Below are 5,929 nucleotides of genomic sequence, written 5' to 3'. Positions count from 1 at the left end.
TACTTCATTGTGGACAGTTAAAATATCTCTTCTAAACACCAATCAGTTACCCATATGCTCATCCCTGAAACCACACACAAGGAACATTACAGAGGCTGAGCAGGTGGTATTTCTTTGTTTAGGAATAAATATGTATACACATATGCATGTAACCACAACTGATAAAAAAAATGAGGTCATGAATTTGAAAGAAAACAAAGGAAGGGTAAATGGGAGGGTATTCAGGGTATTCAGGGGGAAAAGGGAAGGGGTAAACTATGTATTATATTATAATCTCGAAAATAAAAATAACTTAAAAAATGCCCACATCTGGATCATTTGGGGGTCCTCATCAGTTGACTTCTGATGGTTTTTAAAATGTATTCTAAATTGTTCTTTTGTTCTGCATGGCTCAGGTGATTTCGCAGTCTGTCCTTGACACTCTGAATGGCCAGTAATGGTTGGTCTGGTTCCTGCTTTCTTTCCTTGTGCGGGTTGGGACAGTGACTTCTTTCTTGGATGCTGCTTTTCTTCTCAATTACAGCCCTCGTCTACAGCTAACCTGTTCTGAGTCTGCTGCATACACGCATTCTTATAGGTCTCCAGGAATTGTAATGGACTCCAGAGATCTTTCCCTTTTCTAAAAACCACCTTCCACCTCTCTCCAGTAGCAGCTATTTTCTGGATTCAGTTTTCTGGGCCAAGGGACCAGAAAGAGCAGTTTTCCCATGGCACCTTTTGGGTCCATTGCAGTGGTTGCAGACTAAAAGCCCCGCGAAGGGAGGCCTCTCTGCATATTTGGGTGTGGTGGTTTGAAAGAAAATGGCCTCCAAAAGGAGTGGCACTATTTGGAGGTGTGGCCTTGTTGGAGGAAGTGTGTCACTGTGGGGGCGGGCTTTGAGGTCTCTTTTGCTCAAGCTTTTCTCAGCATGACTCTCAGCTGACTTCCTGTTGCCTGTAAGATCCAGCACTCTCAGCTCCAGCACCATGACTGCCTGCAAGCTGCCGTGCCCCCCAACATGCTGATAATGGACTGAACCTTGAAACTGTAAATGAGCCCTTCCAATTAAATGTTTTCTTTATAAAGGTTGCCACGGTCACGGTGTCTCCTCACAACAATAAAAACCCAAACTAAGACACTAGGTTCCTGATGATGTGGGTGCTCTATTTATTTCTGTGTCTTTGGGTAGTTTTTCATGTGCCACAGTCAGAGTTTATGGTTGTCAGCCCACAGAACGTCAAAGGTATGGAATTTTACCCAAAAATCAGAGTTGTAATGTAGCTCTTTCTGAATTGATTTATTAAGTTTTACTCCGACTCTAACAATATTCATTAAAATGCTAATCCTGGCTTGGTTATGTAACTTGGTAATGGAGCATTTGCCTAGCATATATGAGACCCTGGGCTTGACCTCAGGATTATTGAATGAATGAATGAATGAATGAATGAATGAATGAATAAACGAATGAATGAATATACCAGTGTTCCTGGTAGCCTTAATGGAAGGGTTATAACTTTTCTTTATACAAAGCTATGTCTTGTAAGGAGATTTCTTTTCTGATACTTGCTTGTACAGGTTACTGACAATAACCTGGAAGGGAACAAATGTCTCATCTGCTAACCCAAGACCACAGACATGATTTCTCATCCAGTGATCAATGAACATTCGCTCTAAGAAACACCCCTGCATTAGTCACCTTTCTTATTGCTGGGGCCAGATCCTTGGTAAGTGACTTCAGGGAAGAAAGGCTTATTTTGGCTCCATTCCATCTCATCAGAAATAACAATAAGAGAATGAAGTGGCTGGTCACCTTGCGTCCAGAGTCAAGAAACAGAGGCAAATCTGGTATTTAACTAGCCTTTTTCTTTTCTCTTTTTTATTCAGTCTGGGATCTCAGCACAGAGGATGGTGCCACCCACATCCAAGGGGAGTCCTTCCTCCTCAGTTAAACCTTCCTAGAACCCCCCTCAAAGATATGTACAGAGGTGTCTCCAAGGTGATGCCAAATCCTGTCTACCTGACAACAAAGAGCAAGCAACGTAAGCCACTGGCCCACATCTGCTTGGTGCCTAGACACAGTTCGACACCCCTTACCTCTTGCTGGTGCCCAATATCCAGCGGCTTTACCATCACCTTTTTCAATTATGATAATATTTGATTCTAGTTACTGGCCCTTGTTTAACTGATCATCCTTTAGAATAGTCTAAACGTGTAATCTGAATTTCTCAGAGTAAGGTATTATGTGACTCAAGATTCCACAATTACTGGCTCTGGGCTACTCATCCTTACCTGACATGTTGTGTTCACCCTTCCCTTATCTATAGTCTACTTTATGTCTTCACCCACCTGTGTTTTAGAAGCAACCCCTAGACATTTAAAGGCTAAAGACATCATATGCACAGCTGTCCCTTGGGACTCTTTGTGGTGTTAGTTCCAGGACCTCCAAGGGCATTCAAATTTACAGGTGTCCAAGTCCCTTATATAAAGTGACATGGCATTTGCATATAACCTACATGCATCCTGTGTTCTTGAATTATCTTCAAAGTACATGTAAAACTTGATCCTATATCAATGTCTTAGATTATTGTCCCCTGCATTATTTAGGGAGTGATGAGAAGAAAGGAGTCCGGAAGTGACCATCATGACCTAGTATCAGGAAGGTCAGGTTTAGATGGAGCTCACAGAAGAGCTGTGGGGACATGGGTAGCAGAAGCAGCAACAGGACAGAAGGAAACTGATACACTCTCTGTGTGCACTTAACATAGGGCTTAGTGCACATCAAATTCAAGTTTTGTTTTTGAAACCTTCTAGGGGTTTCCTTGTGAATACTTCCACTCTGCAGTTGGTTGAATCTATCTATGAGTGTGGAGCCAGGGCACAGAGGGTTCTCCACTATCTATCTTTTCCAGCACTTTCCCCCCTCCGAGAGGTGTTTTAGGTTCACATCAAAACTGAGTGGGAAATACACAGAGTTCCCACATACACCGGCCTTTCAGACCCTTAGTTCTGCCTAAGAAACATTACCTGCCATATAGTACATTTGCTACAATGACTCCCTATTGACACCTCACTATCATCCACCCAGAAGCACAGCATTCAGGCCAGGTCCTGTGCTTCCTCCAGGTTTCGAGAAATGTAAAAGGATGATATCTATCACTGCATTAGCATAGCACACAAGATCGTTCCACTGCCTTAAAAGCCCTGCTGTCTACTCACTTCTTCCTCCCCTCTGGTCCTGGAAAACACCAATTTGCTTGAGAGCTTTGTAGTGTTTTCTTTCTAGAATGTCACTAGTTGGAATCACAAGCATACAGCCTTCTCAGATTGGCTTGTCAATGTACGCATTGGGGTTCTGCCCCATCTTTGCAAAGCTTGATATATGTCTCTTATTGCTGAATGTTCTTACACTGTCTGGTTGGACCATTTAGTTATCCAACTACCTACAGGTCATACTGGCTGCTTGCAAATTTGGGCATTTTTAAGTATCTACTGTTCCCAAAAAGTTCTGATCCCAAACTCATCTAATTTTTTCTGTTATTTCCCAGGAGCTTTCTAGTTTTCATGTTGAATTTTGATATACAATCCACTCGAATCTGCTTTTGTGAGGACTGAGAAGTCTATATTCACTTTTTGCAGTTTGATATTCAGTTTTTTCAGCACCATTTGTTTTATACTTTCTCACTGTATACGCCTTTGCTCCGCTGTCTGAGATCATGTGGCAGTATTTATGTAGGTCTATCTCTGGGTATCTCTGGGTTCTAGGATGTTTTATTTGTTAATTTACTTATTTTTAGCAATGACTTAAAACTCATAATCACACACATAAAATATTAACAAGACCTTACTATCAATTCTGCTCACAGATTTAATTTTTGTTTTATGTGTATTTGAGTGCTTGCCTGAATGTATGTCTATACACTACATGCATGCAGTGCCCATGGAGGTCAGAGGAGGGCATCAGACACCCCCCTTCCCCGGGACTTGTGCCACAGTCAGTTGGGAGTTGCGGTGTGGGTGCTGAGAACTGAACCCTGGTCTTCTGGAAGAGCAGCTATGCACCCACCCACTGAGCCAACTCTTTAGCTCCTTAGGAATCATTTAATACATCTCAATTATTAGTGAAGACTTTCTTGGTTTGAAATATTCAAAGTCTAAACTGTGTCCACAAAATGCCACTGGATGACAGATCTTGGAAGTACCTACTATTGTTGCGTAGGCTCTCTCTGGCCTCGCCGACCTTCCTACTCTCTAATTCTCTCTGTATTTCCTTCTTGAATTCATGTGGTTGTCTGCTTTCATTTCCAGCAACGCAGACGATGTTGGGTGGCCACCAGGATGTTTCCCTGTCTTGAGTTTTCTGTAGTGTCAAGCAGACTACTTCCTTGGTGTGTCTAAACCTTGTTTCTACCTAATTACAAGAGATTATTTCCTGCAGGCAAACCCTGATTTGGTGATGCCACTGGTGACCAGGGACAGAGGGAGTGAATTCACAGGACTAGAAGGCCCATGGCCTGCCTTCCATTAATAGTCTTTCACATCTCAGGAAAAAGCAAAGCAGCATACACATGAACACCATTGTTATAACCAAATTTAACCTGAATTTTCTGCAGCATATAGATGGGTGATACAATGGCTCAGGGTCACCAAACTGCACATGACAGGACAGGGTTTGGGGATGGGGAGCAGTTACACTGCACATGTGCCTGGAAGCTGATTCGGTATCCAGAGAAGGTAGGCTGCAGACTGGCAGTGTTTCAAGCAAAAGATATCAAATTTGAAATTCTGATGGCAAGATTCCTATTATGGAATCAGAGGTGAGGATTAAGTTAGGGTCAAACCCCAATGATCAATGTGAGGGCACTGAGTAAACAGCCTGGTAACCCTGGGGCTGCCTCTTGCCAACACAACTGGGCAAACATCTTGACCCTCTGCCCCAGAGGAGCAGGAGATGCAGAGGACTCAGGAATGTCACTGCAAGCAGGCTATTGCTGATAAAAAATGACTTCAGACTTCCTCCTCACTTGGCTCCCAGGACTCCCTCACATGAAACTCTAATATCTTTCCCTTGGAATCTGATCAGCCCCAGAGGGATGGCCCAAATATGACAAGACTAGAGACTTCCCACTGAATGCCCATCCCAGCATGACCGATGTACCAGCTGAGTGGCCCTGCCCACTATTAGAATCACAACCTCAACCAGCTCTAGAGACCTCCTACTCTTAGACACCATTACAAACCCACAGCGACTATTTCAATGGACAGTCGGGTGAAAACAGAAATAAAAAGAGCCCCCTCACCAGAGTATCACGATTATTTCCAGGGAAATAAGTAAGTAGGTCCTAAGAGACTAGTCAGAGAACAAAGAGCTTAAATTAAACAATTCTCATAATGCAGAATAAATACAGAAAACAAGAAGATTTTTACATTTAAAGGACACTGCTAGGGGATCCAGATACTGAGAATAAAAGAAAACAACCAACCGAATTAATCAACCTTCTAGGATTGTTGAAGATTTATAGAAACAATTCAAGGAAATTTCCCAGAATTTGCAACACCCTAGTAGGAACAAAAGAACATCAACCCAGAAAGGCATCACGGACTTCAGAAACAAGGCCAAGGAGACTCTGTAAGCAGAGACATAGAAGATACTGAAGGGCAGCTGGGCAGAGACTTCTTTATGCCGAGGGCAAATGATTTCCAGTCTAGCGTTTGACATCCATCCAAGCAACCAATACGGATTTTCTTCAGATATGAAGACCTCAGAATTTAGACTTCCAATGTATTCCTTCCGCAAGAAGCTACCAGAGGACGGTTCTACCAAGTGAGGCAGCAAACCAAACTGACACGAAGTGGCTGATGCACCAGAGGAGCGAGGATGAATTCAGGATGATGACTGCGGCAGGAGGTCCTAGCTGGAGGCTTTCCCAACTCACCTCACACAGGGTCCTG

Source organism: Microtus pennsylvanicus, chromosome 4 (genome assembly GCF_037038515.1).
Source record: "Microtus pennsylvanicus isolate mMicPen1 chromosome 4, mMicPen1.hap1, whole genome shotgun sequence".
NCBI lineage: Eukaryota > Metazoa > Chordata > Mammalia > Rodentia > Cricetidae > Microtus > Microtus pennsylvanicus.
Note: the sequence above shows the minus strand (reverse complement) of the source record.